Source organism: Passer domesticus, chromosome Z, assembly GCF_036417665.1.
Source record: "Passer domesticus isolate bPasDom1 chromosome Z, bPasDom1.hap1, whole genome shotgun sequence".
Classification (NCBI taxonomy): domain Eukaryota; kingdom Metazoa; phylum Chordata; class Aves; order Passeriformes; family Passeridae; genus Passer; species Passer domesticus.
The window spans coordinates 54,988,707-55,012,918 of NC_087512.1; the positions used below are offsets into that span (position 1 = coordinate 54,988,707).

Consider the following 24,212-nt stretch of genomic DNA (forward strand, 5'->3'; position numbering starts at 1 on the left):
ACCCTATGATCACCTTGGTGGCCTCCTCTGGACTCTCTCAGCAGCTCTGTGTCCTTGCTGTGGTGGGAGCCCAGGGCCGGAGGCAGCTCTGCAGGTGGGGTCTCACCAGAGTGGGGCAGAGGGGCAGAATCTCCTCCCTTCCCTGCTGCCCACGGGCTCTGGGTGCAGCCCAGGACACACTTGGCTCTCTGGGCTGGGAGTGCCCATGGCTGGCTCATGTCCAGCTCTCACCCACAGCACCCCCAAGTACTTCTGGGCAGGGCTGCTCTCCATCTGTTCATGCCCAGCCTGGGCTGGCACCAGTGATTGCTCTGACCCAGGTGCAGCACCAGCATTTGGCCTTGTAAAACCTCATGAGATTCCCATGGGCCACTGCTTGAGCTTGTTCAGGTCCTTCTGGAATGGCATCCTGTCCCTCAGGAGTGTCAACGGCGCCACTCAGCTTGGTGTTATCTGCAGATTTGTTGAAGGTGCACTTGATCCCTTCATCTGTGTCATTAATGAAGGTATCAAATAACTCTGGTCCCACTGGACTCCTGAGGGACAGCACATAAAAAACAGGACAATTCATCAGGAGTGGCCTGATCACCCTGGTGTCTGGGTAAAGGAATGGACAGTACCAGGACAGAGATGAGTGCAGTTCTTTGGTGACCTATGGTCCAAAATGGGATAGCACATTCATCTGACATTCAGGGAAATTTTGTTCAATGGACATTAGAAAAGTCTCTCTATTTTCAGACACAAACACACACATGCGCACATGGACATGCACGCACACACACACACACACACTGCCTCTTTCTAGTATTTACTACTTTATACTTGCAGCTTTGGATTTTTCAGGAGATAAAGCTTCCTCATGTGATAATGCCTTGTCATGAGAATATAAATTGGATGGCTCATGAACCTGAATTGTGCACAGCTTCATAGCTACAAAATAGGCAGCCAGAACAGAAGAAGCATGGCAATGCACTGTTGACAGTGTTTAGACAGTTAACATGGCAGACAGCAGACTTGAGTGAGAGGCCCAAGCACTAGTTGACAGTCTTGGAGGTTCAGCAAATTGGGATTTTGCAGGCAATGCACTTTCAAAAAACCAAAATGCAGTAACAAACAAAATAAGAAAAGGAAAGAAAATTATACGTAAAAATGAACCTTTCAAAAGATAAAGACCTCCAGAAGGTAATGTGGCAGGAATTTATTACACTGTCTACAGCTTGTTTATAAATTTCTTACATCCTTTAACATAGCAGATAAATGAAGTCAGTTGTATTATCTAATAGCTATTCAGCAAATTTATCGCATGCTAGGGTTTATATCTAAACACTGGGATTTATATAATTTTTGAATTCATTTGGGAAGTCTTAGCAGAATTAATCCTGTTTTGTTGAGATACTAAAGCCCAGAAAACTATGGTACTGGGTCATTGTCAAAGAGACAGTAAGATTGAACACACATAAAAGAAAGTTCTCCTATACAAGCAGAAAGGAAAGAAAAGGAATGGAAAGGAATAAGGAAGGAGAGGGAAAGAAAATGAGATAAAATTGCGTATTTATGTGAAGTACCTTAGTACAATTCCTACTTACATATAAATAATATAGCTATGTGAAGGAACAGTTGTAACTTTAACTAGTTATAACAGTTATAACTTTAATTAGATTTAAATAAGATTTTGTAAGATTTAACTAATTGTCAGCTTTAAATGTATGAGATGGTCAAAGAGATGTTCACATTCTGAGAGCCTGTTTTTCACAGGAAATGGATTATCAGAGGGAAGATACAAAATGTTATATTCATACATTTAAATTTAACAAGCTATGGCAGAAGTACTCTGTACAACCGAAAAGTTTTCATATTCTTCCTCCTGGTATGTATATGACAAAAACTATATCAAGTACATGGCTTTGTGTGTATGTGTAAGTGTATACATGCTTTCAACATCATCTTTTGCCCTAACACCATTATAAATTATAATTTATTTTCTCTTCGAATATAAGACCGTCAAGACCTGACATTTTATCCTAACATAAGATTTCATTATGAACCTAACTTTTTCTCTTTTCTTTCTTAGTTTCACAGCATTCCACTGACAACAAAAGAGGTATAATAGTTTAAATGACAGAGGTGAGTAGATAATAAGAAAATAGTGTGCCTAAAATCTTCACAGTACAGATGATTTAGAGTGTAGCTGTTCCACCAACAACTGGAGTATTGAATGCATTAGGAAAGTATTTACCAGAGTGAAGATGATAGTTCAGGTGGTCTGTGTACATAATGGAAAATAACATACTCATAAATATGGCCAGAATTTGAAAGAGAAATTTTTGGCTTCCTGGTGAGCTGGCAGAAAATGAATAAACTGATGTATGATGTAATATGAAAAGGAATTAAGTATTAAAGAGAATCAAGCAAGCCTTGTGGTCAAGAGCATCAGCTATTCTAACAAAGAATTGGTTATTACAAATCCCAATTCATTCAGTCAATGGACCGTCTCATCATGCCAAAATCAAACATGCCAAGTATCTGCTAAATCTAATATGTTTTCAACCTACCACAGAAATAAGAAACACAGCTTTTTTGTTTGTTTATTATTTTAAAACTTGTTCCCCCATTATTAAGAATTAAACTTCACTGCTACACCAAGTGAGCACATTCTTATTCTAGCTGATGATCTCCATTGTTATAAACAGTTGAAGATGGGTCCAGTGGTGATCAATGTACCAGAACAAGTACTAATGCAGGAGAACCTTCACTGTAATTCTCCTGTGGACTTCATGCAGAGATGTTTCTCAAGGACTGCTCAGATCCAAGCTGGTAATTGAATAGCACAGTCTGAATTCACACCTCCTAGTTATCCCAGTGAAATGCTGAGAATATTTCTCTATCTTTGTAATATTTTTTTACGTGACTTGTCCAGTCAAGGCAAGTCAAACTTGACTTTAGTCAAGTTGCCTTGACTGGAGAAAAATTTGGGAAACTAGTGAGTATGGGACAAAGACAGTTGTGGCCTTTTCACTTGGCAAATCCATGTCACATATAAAACATTCTGAGGCAGAATTGTTTTTTACTTTTAAAACTTTTATTTTATTGATTGCTCCTTCATTAAAACTATTCTGTAAAAGTAATATTTTCTACATGGAGTTGAAATATTGGATTTTTTTTTTACAAAGGGCCATAAGTTTTGGTTTTGCACATGTTTAGAAACGTATTAAATACTAAATCATGCAGAATCTGATGGCTGAGCACATAAAATATTTTGCATTTAACATTTAAAGAAAATACAGACTCTTCTGAGGTACAGATGACATACAGACATTTCAGGGTGAAAAACCCCCAAGTTTATTTTTACACATAAAAAACTACTGTGTCTATTTAGCGTGATGGCAAATATTTGAATGTTGTGGATAATAATTATATGGAGACAAGAATGCTTGAATTAAAAATATCTATTTGGCAAATTAGCCTATATTTAAAATAAAGAACAGTGAATATATTGAATCTCTATTGAGGTTCATATTAATGCCTTGGCTAGAAAAGAGTTTACAGGTTTTGAAACAAAATATTACCACACACCTTTTTTTCTCCATTAGAAATATATAATTACAGGATAATATAAAAAGAAGGATGGTGTTTTGAAAACTGAATTCATCATACATATGACACAATGAAAATAGAACTGTAACACAATATTCCTGAATGGCATGTCACTCCTAAGCTGCAAATTCAGACACCAAAATTAACAGCAGAGAAAAAATAAATATTACCTTTAGAAAAAGGAAGAAGGAAAGGAGGAAAGAAGGAAGTGACAGAAGAGATGTAATTGCGGAAGTAACAGGAAAAAGGGGCTAAAGGAAGGAAGTGGCGTAAGGAAGTGGCGGAAGGAAGGAAGGGGCGGAAGGAAGTGGCGGAAGGAAGGAAGTGGCGGAAGGAAGCGGCGGAAGGAAGGAAGTTGCGGAAGGAAGGAAGGAAGTTGCGGAAGGAAGTTGCGGAAGGAAGTTGCGGAAGGAAGGAAGTTGCGGAAGGAAGTTGCGGAAGGAAGTTGCGGGCGGAAGTTGCGGAAGTTGCGGAAGTTGCGGAAGTTGCGGAAGTTGCGGAAGTTGCGGAAGTTGCGGAAGTTGCGGAAGGAAGGAAGGAAGGAAGGAAGGAAGGAAGGAAGGAAGGAAGGAAGGAAGGAAGGAAGGAAGTGGCGGAAGGAAGGAAGGAAGGAAGGAAGGAAGGAAGTGGCGGAAGGAAGGAAGGAAGTGGCGGAAGGAAGGAAGTGGTGGAAGGAAGGAAGTGGCGGAAGGAAGTGGCGGAAGGAAGTGGCGGAAGGAAGTGGCGGAAGGAAGTGGCGGAAGGAAGGAAGGAAGTGGCGGAAGGAAGGAAGGAAGTGGCGGAAGGAAGGAAGGAAGTGGCGGAAGGAAGGAAGTGGCGGAAGGAAGGAAGTGGCGGAAGGAAGTGGCGGAAGGAAGTGGCGGAAGGAAGGAAGGAAGTGGCGGAAGGAAGGAAGGAAGTGGCGGAAGGAAGGAAGGAAGTGGCGGAAGGAAGGAAGGAAGGAAGGAAGGAAGGAAGGAAGGAAGGAAGGAAGGAAGGAAGGAAGGAAGGAAGGAAGGAAGGAAGGAAGGAAGGAAGGAAGGAAGGAAGGAAGGAAGGAAGGAAGGAAGGAAGGAAGGAAGGAAGGAAGGAAGGAAGGAAGGAAGGAAGGAAGGAAGGAAGGAAGGAAGTGGCGTAAGGAAGGAAGTGGTGGAAGGAAGTGGTGGAAGGAAGGAAGGAAGTGGCGGAAGGAAGTGGCGGAAGGAAGTGGCGGAAGGAAGTGGCGGAAGTGGCGGAAGTGGCGGAAGTGGCGGAAGTGGCGGAAGGAAGGAAGGAAGGAAGGAAGGAAGGAAGGAAGGAAGGAAGGAAGGAAGGAAGGAAGGAAGGAAGGAAGGAAGGAAGGAAGGATTGTTCTTGTGTGTGTGATACCAAAGTCAGTGACATAGATTACGTGGAAGCATATCTCCCTCCTGGGAGTCCCAATCATGTCTCATTCATCCCCTCCATCTCGCCTTCTTGGTTCTAAGAGTCCCTTTCGACATGCCACTGCTGCTTCTGATGTTTAATATATGGATTGGACCAGGTAGGAATGTCAAGGTTTCTTCACTATGGTGGCTGGGTTTTACTCTATCCCTTGCAGAACTGTGGATCTGTTGCATCATTTGCAGTGCACTGGTGCAGGGTCTGAAGACTCCTTTTAGGGGGGGCTGGCTTTTGATGGGCCATGTCATCCCTTCCACTGTCCTTCAACTGGATGTGGCTTTTCCTGGGGTGAAGGTGTGTCACAGCTGAGCTGGTCTGTTGTGTTTTTATTTTCTTTATTTGGCATATCTTACTGCTTGATTTGTGGTTTGAAATTTCGTTGTGTTTTCCTCCCTGTGTCTTTGGAGTGGCGCCAGTTCCCCATTTTGTATCTTATATTGCTAAATTTTGACTCACTTCCTCATTGTTATTCAGTTCTTGTTTGCTGCATGGCCACTCTCTGCCAAGTTGTTAATCCCTCTTCTCCCTACCCTTTTTCCCCCAAAACCTTCCCTGCTCCTCCCCTCCTCAGATATCAATCCTTCCCTAAGCCTGCCCTTCCCTCCAGAGCCTTCTGTGTCAGTTTTGTATCCTTTGAAACCCCATTGGTTTACTTAAGCCTTTCCCCTCCCTTAAGATCCTCTATTGGTTTACAGATTTTATTTCCCTACCTTGTGTTCCACGCTTAGTCTTCCTGATTGGTTAAAAATTGTATCCTCCCCCCAGACCTCCCCGGTTTATAAGTTAGTGCCTGCCCTGGAGTCAGGGTCTTGGGACCTTTGACTTGGGGAGTTTGCTGTTGAATAAAGATACCCCAGTTCCCACCCCAATACCTGTGCTGCTGCCTCATTGTTCATCTGCGACGAAACTCTGGTGGCGGCTGGAAATTCTGCAGGGTCTGCCAGGGGGATTTGTCGTGCCCCTTTTGTCGCTGTTGCCAGGCCTGGGGCACATAGCCCCCACGCCGCGACATTGGTCTGCAGAGTAGAGGATGGGCGTTAACAGCCTTGGACCAGAGGTTTTTCACCACACTCCCAAAAATCTGTCCTTTCCCCACCCTCTGGTGTAAGGGTCTGTTTGACCCTGGGAGCTGATAGCCCTGGGGTGTGCTCTTCACCCCAAAGGTGCTAACCTTGATCTCTCTGTATTGTTATCTTCATCAATTATCTCATCCTATTTAAGTATTCTTACCTTCATCAATGGACAGAGAACATTTCAGATTCCCATTGAGGTTTTGCTGATCTTCTCCACAGCTTTTATACACTTTGCTATAATAAGCAAAAGTTCTTCATGAAGATATTTAAAGCCATAAATTGTAACTTTAAGTCTTCCACAAAGCAGAAGTTGCATAGGTGATCCCAGCTAATGACATAACTTAAATCACGTAAATGTCAGTTCCTTTTAGGTGAGAACTAAGTTATTTCCTTTTCTGCATGTCACCCATAGCCAGCCACGTCAGTGCTCCCAGAGAGAGGGACAATTCTTACTATTCTATTGATAGCATCTAAAAATACCACTTTGCAGAAAACCTGTCATGATTTTTTTTTTTTTTTTTGCAAAGAACCATAGTATTTGGAACAATATTGTTTTTAACTTATAGGGAGCACATCACAGTGGAAAGCCTTCTTTCTTCTTCTTTTTCTTTAATGTATATTTTCCCAGAAGTTATTTATTTTAAAATATATACATGATCTGAAATGTGACTTGGGATGTAGCTGAAGACCTTTAGAGAAAAGGCTTAATAATATAAGGAAACTAGGTACTTGTGACCCCTATTGACACATCTCCTTTAACTCATGGTTTTGAAATACATTACATTCCTAATTTTACTTTGTTGCTTTTTTTGCCATGTCCCTTCGTGGTTTGACCAGGAAGTGTGTTTCTGGAAAAGTTGTGGTCAAACCAATCAGTGGCCAGATTTGAAACTGGCACCTGGGGTGGCCACTGAGGATTTGGATACGCCTCTTGAGAACACACAGGGGTTAAAAGCAGAGCATTCCCAGAGAGACTTGCTGTTTGGAGTCCAGTGGTGAGTGGAGTCTGACCTCTCCCCTGCCCATCTGTGTTTGGGTGGGGGAGGGGGAGGCCATGCAGCCTGAGGGAAGGGAGGCCAGAGCCCTGAAAGGTGCAGGGGTGGAGGAGACCTGGGATGGTTTGGGCAGCCCCCCCCCCCCCCCCCCCCCACCCCCACCCCGGAGAGAGTGATAAAGACTGTGAAGACTGTGTTGGTTTGAAATTTGATATCTTGTGCCTCACCATGGCCAGGAGGAGAAGGGGGGGGGCAGGGTGCCCAGCCGTGGGCAGACTGGGCTGAACTTTTAACTCTTTTGGTACTGAGTTGAAGCTGAAAAAACACTGATCCTCCCCAGCTGAGGATTGAGAGGGGACGTAGTATGGGAAAGAAGAAGATTGGAGTAGGTGAAGAAAATGCCAGCAGATGAGAGTGCCCTAGATGGAGGAGATGATTGGAGTGGCTTTGGCTGGAATTTTCTCTTACATAGCCACGGGCGAAACCAATTTCTTCCGATAATGCAGAGACTGCACCTTGGGGGAGGCGGTTGGCAGGAAACCAAGAATGATAAGGCCACGAGGAGAGTTAGAGGGAACAGAGGCTGAGGGGGACGGTGTGGTGGAGCCCTCTGCCTTCAGCGAAGGATCTCTGTTCCTGAGACCCAGGCCCCAGGGACTGAATATGGGGGGGACAGGTGTCCCAAATGGTGAGAGAAGGCCACTTCTTGGAACTGGGTGATGCATTCTTAAAAGGACCTAAGGAGCAGTTTGGATCCATGGACAGTGGTGAGAGCACTGGACATGGAAGGAAGATGGTCACCACGGCAGATTCTCTCCAGGCGGCTGCCGCGTGTGACACAGAAGCACAGGAGGTTCCAACTGTGTTTCCTGGGGAGGCCCATGGTGCAAGAGGGAGACTCCTCTCTTCTGATGAACTGGGGGGAGCTTGTGTGAAGGAGGGTACTGGACTGAGAATTGATGTGTTAGAGGGGATTTGAATGTTAGAGGACTGGGGGGAGGAGGAGTGTTTTGGGAGTGTTCCGTTGTGGATTGTTGTGTGTGGGTTTTTTTCCTTTTTTCCCCTTATGTTTCTGTGCTGTAGATTATTAAAGTGTTGTCTTTTCTCTCCATTCCCAAGTTGGAGCCTGCTTTTTCTGTTTCCGGGTCACATCTCACAGTAACCATTTTGGAAACATACCTTTCATGGTGGCCCTGGCATTGTGCCAGGGTCAACCTATGACAGTCCCACTGCCTATAAAGAAAGAGTACCTGGTAGAAAACATTCATCTGAGGAGTTTACAAAAAGTCCCCAAGGGAGTTCAATTTTAATTCTGGCTAGAGGCCTAGATAGGTAAGCCAGCCTTTTGATTTTAAATCTTGATTGGATTGACAAACAAGGGTTCAGCTCCCTGTTCTTTCACCTGTGTCACCACTGGCCTAATGTGTCTCAGTTCCCTTTGTGAAGGCATAGTTTTTACTAACTCCTTGCCTCACAGAGGTAAGGCACATAATAGTAAATAGATCAATAATAGTGAAGAAAAAAAATCCTAGCATTCTTCTAGTAAAAGAAGTCAGAGAGTACCATGGTTATTTTCTCCTTGATGGTAAAATTTTAAGTCAATAGCCACCTCTTTCTATTGAAAATGGACAACTTTTCCCACAAGTGTTGTTATGAGAGATTTCAGTCTATCTTCCGGGTCAATAATGCTCTTCCAAAACAATTCACTATGGTTCACTTGTTCATTATGATATCTCTTGAAGATTACTTCTCATTTATGAATACAGAAAAGAAAACTAGGAAAAATGGGGACAAAAAGAGTGAAACTCCCAGTACTATAGAAAACTAAAACATTGTATTAAGTTTACTATAGCAAGGTTGATAACTTTTATTTATCTCTGCTGAAAAAACTGTTTCACTGTACAATTTTAACTCTTCAGGATAAGAAACATACTTCACGCTAAAAAACCAATCTCATTTTGTCTTTCATAATTTTTGTGTTCTAGGACAGAACATTTCAGTCTTTTCTTTTACCCTGAAAACTAGAAACACCTAATTTATTGGTATACAAGTAGACTTAACTATGTCTTTCATTCTGGGTCACTCACTGAGTTTTTTAAAACTCACTCTTCAAAACTTCAATTTGCAATCAGGCCCTCTGTTCAACTTCAGACTCTACATTACAATTAAATATTTGTTGTTCTCAGAGGCTTCTTAGCTTTCTTGTCTCTGTTTCATCCACGATAGGCCTATTTGAGAAGCTTTATTTTTGAACACCATTAACACCTTTATTATTTTTAATTTTTAGTCTAGTAATTGTTTTTATTATTTTTATTTTTGTTTTTATTTTTAATTTACATGTATTTTAGTATTATTCTTTATTTTGCCCATGTGAATTCATTTTATAAATACTATTTAATGATATTTATATTATTTTATAGGTACTTCGGCTTTAGGCTAGAGGTTAGAAAACTTTGGCCTATTGATGGGTAATAATGAGATAGCACAGGTCTGGCAGATCTTTTGCTAACCATCGCTTTTTATCTTTCCCTCCTTTTCTCTGTACTCAGAATGCCTCATTAAGTCACTTTCATAGAGAAGAGTTTTGGGGAATATACCTGTAATACACTTTGACTTTTGGGAAGCCTTTAAGTTTTTAATAACACCTTCAAGAATGAGAAGATGGTTCCTGAGATGCTGGCCATGGGGATGCAATTAGTCCTAATTTTTGTATATTAAATTATACATGCACAGTAATGTCTCATTGGAAACATAGAATTTCTTAATCAGACAAGTGACTAGAATTAATTTAGAACAGGTAAAAATTTAAGTGTGTGTTTTATCCTTGAGTGTTGTAAGGAGGATTTATTTTTAATGATGTATTCTGTTAGCAGAGCGAGGCAGAATTAAATCTGTGTGATGTTGTGCCTACCAACTGATAACCAGATGTTATTACAGCACTTATGAATTATCAAGGTAGTTTTCTGGTGGAATACTTGCTTATTACAGACAAGTGAAGCCAAAAATATAACAAGACTCAGATGGTGCAAGGGGTACCAAAGATACCCAGTCACTGGCTTAGTGAATTGAGCTGTATAGTGTACCCTCATTGGAAATTACCTGTTTTATGTGTTGTACCTATCTCCACCCTCATTCAAATGGGTTGAATCTGGAATAATCCTCTCTTCATCAGAGAAATGGATTTGTGATCTTTCCACATATATGACTATTATTAGAAGAAAGCACCACATCTCTTATTAATTTACTTTTTTAGTGAATTTAGGTTTGAATATAGTATTAGGAGTTGTTATATACTTTCTGCTGTATTTGTGAATTAAACCCTGCAAACTTGGAGAATAATTATTCACAGTCACACTTATAATTAACAGTGATGGAAAGGCTTTACTTAATATTGTCACACATAAGTGAAAGACTTAAGGTGAAAGTAATTAAGACATGACAGAAACAGGAGTTATTGGTGGCCAACATGACATTGAACAGATCTGATTTTATATCATATAGGGAAAAGAGGATGTAGAAAAGTTGTGAGGTCACTTAAATTTAAATTATTTAGCTGAGTTACTAAAATATTTTAGAATTAATCATTACAGGACAGTTACAAGAAAGTGTGGAGAAATGGAGAGAGAAAGAATTAAAACCTCATCACTAGAGGACAAGTTTGCGAATGAAATGAGAGAAAAGAGAAATTGCTCCTCAGGGCTAATGTACTACACTTGAACTGGGTTTAAATAACTTTAGTTCAAGAATAGTGAGCAAGTGGACACATTTAAAAAAAAGTTTTCCCTCATGCCTAAGATGGAAAAAGATCTATAAAATTCTGCAGAATTAATTTTAAATAGGTTCACAGCATCCCCTGTGAAAGTCACAGCAGCTTAAAAGTGGTCTGAAAAAGATGTCATTGAAGGTGATCATAATTTGTACACACACAAATTGTACACATACATATGCTTAACTTTTGAATGTCATGGAAGTTTAAGCACATAGCTTTAGTCCTGAGCACATGTAGGGTTGTCACAACTGTGTCTTTGGAAATGGACTTAAGGGAGATAACTGAAGTCCTGTGACTGTGAAAAATCAGGGGAATCTGAAAAAGAATCAGACATTCTCTACTGGAATAAATTGCACAAAAACAACAGAAATAGACAGGATTGTTTAAAGGACAAGGCAGTAAAAACAAAAGCATCTGAAGGTCTTGATGTGATCAGTGGGTGCATAGGCCACTGTAGCATTGCATAGCTTGACTGCAGCCCTCTGAGGGAAACTGCAGGCAAAATTGCTCATCTTGATACTGATAGTAGTTGCATGTCACAAGTGGAGAAAATTTAATTATATGAACATCAGTCTGTGATTTAAAAGGGGCTCCCTGTTGCAGTGAAGACCAGTTGATAAAATGAAATAATTAGAAAACACCATTCCTCACAACTGGCATTCATTGACTTAAGAGTAGCACCAAAAAATGGAGGGCATTTTTGCAATAAAGTCATCTGAAATGCAGTTCTGCTTTGAAAAGTTGCAATTTCAGTATAGTTGTTTACTAGTTAGAATTCCAAATTTATGTAGTTCCAACTTCATGCTGCCTTCCTTCAGCAAAATTTTGTTTTATTCATATCCTAGTCCTAGAGCTACTTATTTAAAAAAAAAAAAAGGTATTTTACCTTTTCTTGGTCTGCAAGTTTTGTAAGATTCCTGTCCCTCACTAATCTTAACCTCTTGCTAAACAGCAGTAGAACAAGAGTAAGAAGACTCTGAATGAAATCTCTGCAGCTACAAATACTGTTAACTAATGAATTAAATCTATTTTAGAGGAACAAAAATTTCAGTGAGCAGTTATGCACTTGCTCTAAAACGGAACTAATTTGTACCTTTATCAAGAACCTGCCTGTGTTATCTTCCATTACATTGGTTGCTATAATTCCTGATCACAATTTGATGTCTTGAATGTATGTAATGGCAACAGGAATTGATCACACATTTCAAACACTTGCAAGTGGTGCTCCAAAACAATGTTGTTTTGTATCTATTACTGTCTTATACTCATTGAATATTTTTCATGAGTGTAAGTTGCTCTCTTTAATTTCAAATGTTGACTGTCCTTGGTAAAAAGAGTAATCAAAATCTCCTCAGGGATGCAGAGAAGCTCATGGAAGATGCCAGATGAAACATAATTTTGAAACAGCTGATGAATAGTGTAGAGAGGATCACTAAACCCAAAAATTAACAATTTGAAAGCTGGAAGTATGCAATACATCACACCAATAAAACTAATTTTAATTTTTGCAGCTTAGAGCCTTAAAATTACTAAAAATATTAATAATTAATAATATAATTATTATTGAGCTCCTATCAATAATAATTTGCAGCACATTTATTATTATTAACTAATAAAATTGTTATTAGTAAAAAACTAACCTGATCCCTCAGATCAAATTTTGGACTTTGCATATGACTGCAGAGGAAGATTATCATAAGCCCTCAAAAATAGTTGTGAATACAAATTGTACTTGCACTACATCCAAAGAGTATTTGTCTGGCCTGGAGAAGTAATAACAAACAAAAACAATAGGAGATACTTGACTATACTTTTGATTTTTTTTTAAAAGAAAATAGAAAAAATCTTCTGAAATATAAATATTTTAAGAAATATTTTGGTCTTTAAAGAAATTTTATGTACTATAATAAAAAGCTCAACACTACTAACATATACCAGTCTTAATTTTTTAATGGAAAATTTTTATCATTCATTACAAAAATATTTTTGGGAGCAAGTCTGTTGGTTTTCATAGAACAAGCTTAAAAGGTGAATATCAGGATGACTTATTTGAACTGCATGGAAGGGTAATATCTTAATGCCCTTAATAGTATCACTACAGCAGACACAAATCCATTTGGGAGAAAATTTTGACTTCTGGTTAGGGAATTTCTTTTTATAACTGAATGATATGCCATCAGAAAGATCATTTAAGAAAACAAAAAAGGCCCACTCTAGCAATGGCCTTTCAAAATGCTGGAGAGAGAACAAATAACTTGTATGGAAGAACAAAAGGCATGACATTTGAAAATATCAAAACCATGACAATAAATATAAAATAAATATGCGTAAGGTAATTACTTTTTTGATTGCTATTTTATTTTTACTTTTAATTGCATAATTGTGTCTAATTTTATTTTTTAAGTGAAATTATAGTTTTCCCTGCTTGGGGTATAGTAATAGATTATGGGAAAAGATCTTGAAGAAATGCTCCCATACTTTGGATAGCAATATTATCCTACTTTTATTTCTTTGCTTTATAAAAATCATAGTATTCTTTGCAAATCAGTTATTTTATCTGCATTTGATTTCCTGGTGTATGAAATAAGAATAAAGCACTTTCCAGTTTGTAGAAAAGTCTTCTCAGATTAAAGGTTACAAGCACTTAGCTGCAAGGTGCCATACCTAAGAGCACATATGATAATAATTAAACATGGCAGGATGTAATACACAGCTTTTACACACACACACACACACACACACATACACATAGACACACTTCAATTTTAAGACTCAAATTCCTGGAGCCTATTGACTCTGCTGAAACATGGGATATGTTACTATTAATACCAGGGGTAATTAATGTCATAAAAAGTCACCTCTTACTGCTATCTACATTATTATGATTCTATTAGAGTGTTTCTTATCAATGAAGGCTATTACATTCAAATTATGATTGATAAGTATTTGCTGTTTTAGTCAACTTGAAATCATACTGAAATTGCATTTGAGCCCAGTCCTGAGGTCTCTATCACACTGGATCACAGCAAGGAGGTATACTTGTAAGGTTTTACTATTCAGCTTTTAGAGTGTATAGGGCCTTTTACATCAATTATTTTTGTCATAACAATTAGTTAATCTAACTAAATGGTGATTATAAATACAGACGCTAAATATAGAAACTGTAATTAATGTGATTAAAATCTAGGTTCTGTAACTTTGATTTTTCAGTCCAGAAACTGTGATTAATAGAGTTTTCATAGTGTGAAAAAGCTGAAGTCAGTAAAGAGTCCACAAAGCAGTTAATTTGCCTTTTATTAGTACTATATGCTCTGTCAAAAATTGTTATGCTGAACAAAGGCTGTATCAAGTATGTTTACAGAGCATGAATCCACTGTCTATAGGTTTCTCCAGCAGGACTTTGTGTTCTGAAATTTTTGTAGTCAATTCTTGCAGTCTTTTACTTTCAAAACTCAGTGCTTCTCTTGAAATATCTCCTTAATAGAGAAGATTAATATTACAATAGAACAGATAATTTTGTGCCTGCCAAAACTGCCCATTGTTCAGCATCTCTTGCTATCGTCTTTTAGTCATATTTTAACATGTTTTTTGAATGTCTTCCAGATTTTTCATATCTTAATATGTTTGAATAATAGATCAGCTGGCACTATACAATTATTAGTCCAAATAATTTATTTTAAAATTAGCCTTTCTATTTTTTGAGTTTATGCTGTGAACAAATGCATTCTGTCCGATTTCAATAACTTTGTAGGTATTATATTCTCAATTTTTGATAATGCCATAAATTGCACATGTGCTTATTAAGCTCAGCAACATAATTCCTTCATGAAGTCCTGCCCATGCAATATGAAACTCAGAGTCACATAAAATTTCATCTTTTCTGTAATATAGTTCCTATAAAATATGAGTATATTCAAATTACATTTGCTAATATTTGTAAATTTTCACATGTTGCAAGATGCGCTTTGAGAAATTTATGTGCCTGTAAAATGCAGGAAGGAACTTGAGGCTGACTGCCCATTCTCATGGATTCACTTAATAACAATATGTAATAATATTTTATCTGTTATATACTACTTGGATAAACGAATTACAAATCCTTTCATTTATTGAAGATACAATTTTCTCTATTTTTGCTTAAATAAATATGGACAAAAAAAGCTGTTCTTTTATTTTGAAACTAGGAGAAAAGATAGGAGAGATACTCTTTGACATATTTTCTAGGACATCCATTGAAATTGATAAAAGGTAATAAAACACAATCAAATAGAAATTCTAAATGTCACCCTAAATGCTATACAAGAAGGAACATGATGCTTAATGGGGAACAACATTATTATTAGCCAAACGTAACATCCAGGGAGGATCAGATTTTGGTCCCTATGATTATTCTGGGCTTTGCCATCCATTGGTAACTCCAATCAAGGGAAAGCTGTTAGTCTTCACAACGCGTCAGGCAGATTAAGACTTGGAATTGGAAAAAAAAAAGGATAACTTCTTCAAGAGAACAATGTCCCACTGGTAGTATAATTAGAAAACATGTCCCAGCTTCAAATGTTTATTCAACATACACTCTGCACACAGATGTGAGCTGCAAACAAATGCAGGGAGATGGAAGTACTAGAGAAACACCACTGCTTTAGGAATGTTGTTTTCAGAGATGCATGAGCATCCTGGACCTGTGGGCAAGAGTAAACTAGCTAGCTTGAAACTGCAGATTTCTGTTGTCAGTAGCAAGCTGAGTGTTGTGGGAACAAAGAACAGGAAGGCTGTGGTTTTGTATAATTGCAGAAGATCACTTGAAAACTTCAGCTGAGCGTACTTGTTCTGTAGGATGCAAAATGCAGCTCTTGTCTACTCTGTCATCCCTTAGAAATCTTAACCTCAATATAGAAAAATCCACGGTTCCCACCTTCTGAAGGGTTGCTGACTGCTTAGATATATTTTTGCTTTGAGGTTAAGGACCTGTATCTGAGATACCCCTGCCCCTGCCAGGTCAGAAATTCTAGAAGCAAAAGAAAGAGGGAAAGGTACAGTGAGTCAACACCTTGCCAAGAATGTGAGGTACTAGCAGGAGTATGCGAAAGTGCAATGTAGAACAAGATCACCCTTGACCAGTGATCTTTCAATGCAGCAAATTAGTTTTTTTGTGTTTGTTTTTTTTTTTTTCCCAACACAATTCATCTCCTCACACCTCAGAAGAAAATTAAAAGAAACCAGAGCAAACACTGATGAATAACAAGCCACTCAGCCCATGCACACTGCTCCCCCACCCCAAATGGCAGTGGGTGGCTGTGTCAAGGGCAGAATGCAGCCCTTTGCTGTCAGCTTGGAACAAAGATTTCTGTCTGCTCCTGGTAAAAGCTGTTTCTATTTAAAGAGGGGGATTTTGAGCTTTAATCCTTTGTTTCATCATGTTGAAAAGTAAAAAAGTCACAAAACCATGCAGAATGATCAAATAAAATGTGGACTAAATTGAGTGTGTAGGGGTTTTTCGTTTGGTTGGGTTTTTTGGGTTTTTTTGGTTTGGTTTTTTTTTTTTTTTTTTTTTTTTTTTTTTTTTTTTTTTTGCTTTTTTTTATTTATAGAAGAAAACTGATTCTTTAGAACTGTCAGGATTCTGCCCTCCCCCTAAGAAAACCAGCTCTAATAAAAACTGTGTATTTTAAAATGTAGCACTCTTACAGATGTGCATAATAAATTATTCCTGACTGCACACTACCCTAGATTATTTAAAACATATGCCCAAACTGAATCTGATATTTTCTTTGGAGTGAACACCACTCTTACAGACAGCTGTGGTTAAAAAGTGCATGCTTGATATGATACATAATTTTAGTATTTTTCTATGTAACATACCAAGTATTTAAAAATAATATACAGATATGGGCAATAGCTTTTTAGCTCTGTTTGGAAGAATACTTCCTTAAAATAGCACTCCCCTTAGATTTCTTACATCCTTATTGTGAAAATCTTAACTGCTTGGCAAATGAAAACTTCGACTTTCTCATGTTGTTCACAGTATGAAAAGGTATTTTTTCAAGTTTACAAGTTGTAGGATTAATTGTCATTGCATTTGGCTTGGTAAACTAGGATCAACAAGCACTTCTGTTAACTAAAGTAAATATGTGAGAGAATTAATCAGGAAGTAATCATGCAAGATATCAAGCAGTATCTGGAGGAACTAGAGCCCAAGGGAATTAAAGGTGCTTAGCACTTTCAGTGATTGTTGCATTTCATAGGCCAAAGCAAATATCTGTACTGGTGCATTATATTTTCATGGCTTTCTGCTGTACTCCATCTCAACTAGCACAATCTACAAGTCCTTTACCTTTTGTGAGTTTTGAGGCTTTCTGTCTTTCATTGTGCAAATCTCCTATTATGTTTAACTTCTGATAATCTTGTTATGTGTCCCTGGATAATCTGTTGGACTGCTGTGTACTAGAATGCTAGACATCGACCAGCTATTAATTGAAGACTTTATTTTTATAAAAAGCAATAAATTAATAAATATTTTTTTGGTAAAAGTTAAAGGCTGGTAGATGTATTTTAATTGATACAAGTGAGTAAAAAATATCATATATTACCCTTTTCTCTGATTTTTTTTCTCTCTTGGAAATGTTTCAAGAACATGACAGATAGGCTGTATGATGCCAAGCTTATGTAAACTTTGCACAAAAAATTTGCACTTCAAAGTGAATAGACAGCATTTTGTCAAAGCCATGTTCTTAATTAAAAAATATAAAGAGACAGAGACAGCATTTTTTCATAGCTACATTTATTAATATAACAGAAATAAAGAGACAGAAACTTTGCTATTGACTTGAAGCAGGAAATAGGTAATTTTAAGTGAGGATATGGAATAATAAATTCACACATGTCAAATGCCACATACTATCCTACCTGGGGCACTCTATCTAGATAGTTCTAAATGCCATAAAGATTAGGATGGAATCACCATTTTAGCAATCCAGTAATTCTGGTGCTTAAACAGACCTGATATTCACCCAGACTCTGTTCCATTCACTGCTTTACTTTGCTCTTTGGGAGCTACTGGAGTACTGTTGGTGTGTTTTGCAGTTGATAATTTATTAAAGAATATATTAGTAGATCCTAAGACTTTGAATATAAAAACCTTTCTGCTTGATAGGAGTCTGGGCTGGTTTTGTTTTTCTTGATGGTTTGTTTACTTTTTTATTTGTTTCTGGAATCAAACATTCTCAATCTTCTCCTCACATCTTCACTTAAAGTTTTGTTCCTGAAGATTACTGACTTCTTGTTTGGAAGGTGTTAAGCGCTTACATGTCCACTGGTCATCTCATCACAAAATAATCATAATACATTATGACAACTTGTCAGGTGTACAAAAATATTTCTGAACAAAGCTATATTTAGAAAGAACTGCAAACTTGATGTAGTTAAGATTGTTTTCTGGGCTGCCTTGCTACCAATAAACAAGTAAAATTAATTTAATTATTTGGAAATCCCACTGGTTTTGAGAATCTATTTGGATGGATAAAACTCATTAAAAATACATACAAATACTTTGATTTCTTTGACACAAACCCATTTAGATGTGGCTGTTTAAAGAGAGCCACGTTGAAACAGCTGTCTGCCTGCATTTTCTAAGCTGTATACTTTCATGGGATTATCATTTGTGAAAACACCTTATATTAATTAAAAGATCATTTTATTGCTAATTTCTGTGCAATCATACTCATGCTCAGGTGGGTGCTGACCCATGTGCTTTCTGAAGGTCCATAATGTTCTTCAGACATTTTTTGTAAAACACCAAGGAAAAAAATCATATTCATAATAGTACCTTCACATTGCACGTATTTAGGTTTCGGTGCCTTTTATCTCCAGAAACAGTTTTTAAAGGGAAGACTTTCTATATTTCTGTTCTGTTAATCCCTTTTTTATTATTTAGTACTTATGGTGCTTTAATGAGAAAAGTGCAACACAGAATTCAAAAGGAAAATATTCTGCCGTGATATAAAGGTCTCTAGGAAATCCATTTTGGAATTCATGCACATAAAAATACCAGCGTTTTTCAGGTAGCTTTTAGAATGTGAAAATAACACCTTAGTTTTCAATCTGTGCAGAAAATACTTTACAAATAAAATTTTGATCAAATTGCTTAGCTTTAATAAATTTTCTCCAAAATATTGACCTCCTTAGAAAGACGGCTTCAACGACTGTACATTAGAATTACGTATATTTTTGTCCTAATAATCTATAGAAAATTATCAGATTGAATAGTTTCATAGAAGTATTTCAATATTTCTAAAATTTTCTGAAATATCTATAGTCTTGAAACCTGTAGAGTTTCAAGTTTTAGTTCCTCCCTATGTGAACATGTTTCCTAGCAAATAAATTAATTAAAAGTCTTAACAATGGTAGAATTAATGGAAGAACATTATTTTTTATGAAATAATTTGCTCCAGATTAATCCAGCAAAGTAATTTTCTGGTTGCACAAAAACATGTATTTAACTCCTCTGTAAGTCAACTTTGTCAATTTTTTTTTTTTTAGTGATTATACACATATATATTTTGTTCTCCCATTGTATCTCTAACTATGTGAATAAAATATGAACATAATAAAAGTACTCTAAAGAACTACTAAAACTAATTTTGCCTGGGGAGATGTAGGACATCAGACAGCTACAGATACTGAACTGGGTAGCACCTCAGGCCTTTGCGCTCTGGTACAGTGAAAGCCAAGGGAGAGATAAACTCAAGGCAAAAACAGAAGTGAAGACATCATGTCTGATCACTCTGACCCTCTAACACCGACTGCTCTAATGAGGGAGATGTGAGGAACTTGGGTGGCGGAAGAGTTAACAAAGGACATTACTAATGTAAGAAGAATAACCAGAATATTGTGTTTCTAAAGTTGACTGGGACAAAGGAGTCTGATTGCAAAATTTTGTGCAAACATAGTGACCTATAAATACTGGTAAAATGTGTAATAAACTGGCTTTGCTTCGCTGGCATAAGCAGAGTCCTGTCTGTCAATCTCAACAGGGAGAGGAAAGATGAGTAGCAGGAATGATTTGGGGCAAGAAAGAGAACAAGAAAAGTGACTTCGAAGACACTAAAATAAAACTTCATGTTTCTGGACAAAAGATTTAGGTATCTCAATGAGATGAACAGAAATTAGGTTATCATAAAGGTATATTAAAGACACTCAATGCACAAAGTATTTTATAAACTGTCCTGTCATATGTACCCCACAACAGGTGTTTCAAAAACCTACTCTTAAGGTCATAGTCAAGACTCACCTGAAAATCCATTACTGTCTATCATGGTATTGTCTACAAACCTCGAGAAAAACTTGTCCTGCTAGAGATAGTATGCTATCCCATAAACAGCATATTGATTTTTCTAGAATCCTATGATCTGAAGTGATTTGGAGAAAGGAGATAGTCAGAACTCTTTCTTTTGTTTTATTTTGTTATATTTTGTTCATCATTAAGAAGTTATTTTTTTTCTAATTTCTGAGTCTTTTGAGCACCAATAATATAAACTTACAGGGGTGAAATCTTTAACATTTTTCTGTCTTTTTTATGATTCACTAATTCAAATGCTAACAACACAAAAATGGTATAAGATTGCTTCAATCATAAATTGCTTTATGGTTGAAGCAATTTAATTTTTATTATTGCATTCCTGCTAAATGTTCTACAATAGATAATCAGCCTGTCTGTATTTATTACTTGATGTGTACCTAAGTCCTTTGTTGCCTACAACTTTGGTTGTAAAGCTCCCATCTACTTTATCATGGAGTTGAAATCCATCACACCTCTTCCTGTGACAATCTGTCATGGCGCAATCTGGAAGGCTGGGTCCATGACCAGTGGCTGTTGCAAGATGTGCAATTCTGTCATTGGAGAAGGACAAAATCCCAGTTTCAGATAAGAAGTAAGAAACCAGGAGAGGTAACTTTGTACCAAAAAAGGTGACAACAACAAATCCACTTTGATTTTCACTATCACTTTGAACATATTAAGAGCAAAGACACCCTGGATCACACATATCAAAAGTAGTTAAACAGGATATCTTTCAAAGAAACTCAAATTACCTACGTAGCAGCTGTATCGGGTTTGTATGGCCAGGTTTTGGTAGCAGGATTAGGAGCCGCAGTTGTGGCTTCTGTGACAAGCTGCTGGAAGCCCCCAGGCCCGGGACCCACTACTTGCCAAGGCTGGGACAGTCAGTTAAGGTAGTAGAGCCTCTGTGACAACACACTTATAAAGGAAAAAAAATAGTAATGTCCATATATAATTGCATTAAGAGAAGTGAAGATTAAGACTGTATGAGAGGAACAACTGTGCAGTCACCAAGGTCAGTGGCAAAGGTGGGACAAGGGTGCTTCAGGCACCAGAGCTGAGATTCCACTGCAGCCTGAGGTGCAGGCCATGGTGTGGCAGCTGTGCCTCTGCAGTCCACAGAGGTTATGGGAATGCAGAGATGCACCTGCAGACTGCGGACAAGACCCATTCTAGAGCAGGGTCAAAAAGAGGCTCTGAACCCTGAGGGAATCCTGTACTGGAAGGCCCTGGCAGAGATCTGCAGACTGATGGAGGAGCCTTTGTGAGCAGGTTTGCTGGAAGGACTAAAGCCTTTGGAAAGGAACCCACACTGGAGCAGTTTGTGAACTGTACTGTATGGGAAGGACTCGTGCTGGGGAAGTTCAGGAGAGCTGTCTCCTCTGGGAGGCAAAGCAGAAGGACTCCTCTCCCTGAGCAGCAGCAAAAACAATGTGTGATGAGCTGACCACAACTACCATTCCCATCTTCCTGTGCTTCCGGGGGCAGGTAGAACTGGGAAGAAGAAATTGGGAGGGAGGGCATGGAGGTGGAGAAGAAGGTCTTTTTGAGATTTGTTTTACTTCTTATTATGCTGGTCTGACTCTGATCAGTAATAAATAAAATTAATTTCCCCAAGTCAAGTCTGTTTTGCACATAATGGCAATCAGTGAGAAATTTCTCCCTATCTTTAACTCATGAACCTTTCACTATATTTTCTCTCCTCTGTCTTCTTGCAGAGGAGAGTGATAGGGGGGCTTTGGTGGGTACCTGGCATCAAAAGTCAGCCCTTGATGACCGATTATAGCTAAAATTTGCAGTCACAAACTGATGACAGAAGCTAGTTTTAGCCTCTCATGTCTTTGTCAAATCCCATATGTAATGCACCGTTTTTATAGACTAATCACAGGAGAAAGAATGGACAATTGAAGAATCATAAAATTCTGAAAGGGTGTATCCAGTGTGCACAAAAGACAGTCTGTCATGTTTTTTCTTTGTTTTGCAGTGTGTAGTCTCACATGTGACTGCATACCAGAGCTTCTCAAACAGAAGCGCCTGACTGTTGTAGGAAAATTGCTGCACCTTCACGTCTGTGTAAGATGATTAACTGGCTGGTCAGCCATGGTGCAAATAACTGTAAACATCCACATACAGAGTTTAGCCACTTAATTTGCATTTTTTTACTCTTTGGCCTTATTCCATTGAGGGTATATCTACTGCACTTGCACTACATCAAACAGGGTTTTGTAGCCCTTGTCATTCTAGCATTTCAAATATTCATATCTAGTTGTTACAAGCACCACAGAAAAAAAAAAAAGTCATTATTTCCTATGCAATTTAGCTGTTCAAAAAGCATAATTGATAAGGATTTTTCTCATATCCAGTGTCTTGAAGGGTGAGGATGTGGGAGAACAATCAAAGTTCATTGATCTTCAGATTCCGTCTCAAAAAATGTTTTATTCCAGGAATTGAATTTTATGCTGAGCATCTGTTAATAAAATACACTAGTAAAAGTAATATCTCTGTGTCCAGGTTATATTTTTTCTACTATATTTTTACACCCAACAGATGGTATAGATTATTCACACATAAGAACTCTGTTAAAAAATCATGATAATGGTCTAGGTTAAATGCTAAAAGGCCATGATATCCTGAGTTAATCTTGGAATCTTAATGTAACTCATTCCATCATCTGTCTGTACAGAAAATTGCGTGGTCCAGAAGACTTTCTGCTCTAAGCTGGTTTTGTCTCTGATACTTGATCATGCTTAAAACACAGAGAATATACCACACACATATTTGTGATCAAGGTTGACATCCAGGACCTGAGGCAAATATATTTTTTAATTCTGATTTTCAGAATGAGGATGGATGAAGAAGGCAAGACTCAGTTTAAACTTAAAGTGAATGAAAATATTTTGTACTGGGTTGTTGCCTCTGCTGAGGCTTGGCGACCTGGTTTGGGAACAGCATGGCAGCCACCTCAGGCTGCTCAGGCCAATCACTCACGGACACCAATTTGGTGGATGGTAAAATGGCATTTATTTTCAGATTTCACAGACTTATATGACCTGGGATTACATCACTTCCATCTGCTTACGCAACAAACTGGGAGACAGAGGAGTTCCTATCCTCTGACCGCCTGTCCCTATCTTCCCACACTTCCCCCCACTCCATGTTTAAGAAAATGCAGTAATATTAATAGAATAAACATTGTTAATCTAACGTTACTAAACAGCAGATTATTAGGCAACCAAAGTCAAAGCTATTAAACTTGTTAGTATCGTTATCAACTGTTTAAAATGTTTAACGTGTTTTACCTAAAACAATTGTCGACGTTCAACTAGCATAATGTTAACTGAATCCAAGGATTCCTAACAAACAACACTATCTTATTCAGGATGCAGGGTCCAAACATTGATGCCAAAAGCAACATAACACAAGGGCATATAAGAGTAGAGATGAGGGTGGTAAGCCACGGAGACTGATTAAACCATGACTCGAACAGTCTTGCTGGCTCTCCCTCTCCCTTTTTCTCAAGGTTAGCATTTCCCTTAGTTCTGCCATTGAGTCTCGCACGACTCCCGTGTGATCTGCGTAGAAGCAGCACTCTTCCCTCAAAGCGACACACAGACCTCCCTGTTGCATGAACAGGAGGTCCAGACCTCATCTAGTCTGCAGGGCAACCTCCAAAAGGGAGGAGAGAGACTTTTCCAAAAGGGAGATAGACTCCTCTATTTTTTACAAATCCTTGTAGATGGTTGCTTGTAGCCGAAAGAGTCCTTGCCGCTGAGTCACAAGGGCCGAAACACCTGTGCCTGTGCCAAGGGCTCCTAAACCGAGGAGCATTGCAAAGGTAATGCTAGTAATAACCTCCCTTTTGCGAAGCTGATGAGATTCGTCAGAAGGGAGACGCATTTCCTCTTCTTCGTGATATAAGACCCTGGGAACGATAAGAACTTGAAGACAAAAATCAGCAGAGGAATTGACATGATCAAGATATACGCAAGGGCTGACTCCGGTTTGACAGCACACCCACACCCCTGGCTTAGCCGGGATCAAGCTTT

The 24,212-nt window shown here is 38.3% G+C and overlaps 1 long non-coding RNA gene across 1 annotated transcript; it reads left to right on the forward strand.

The window, feature by feature from the left end:
* Positions 1 to 7,156, forward strand: LOC135291039 (uncharacterized). Its single transcript, XR_010353908.1, has 4 exons — positions 1 to 94; positions 1,756 to 1,867; positions 2,072 to 2,124; positions 6,906 to 7,156. It is a non-coding gene; the product is annotated as an uncharacterized LOC135291039 (long non-coding RNA).
* Positions 7,157 to 24,212: the final 17,056 nt, after the last annotated feature.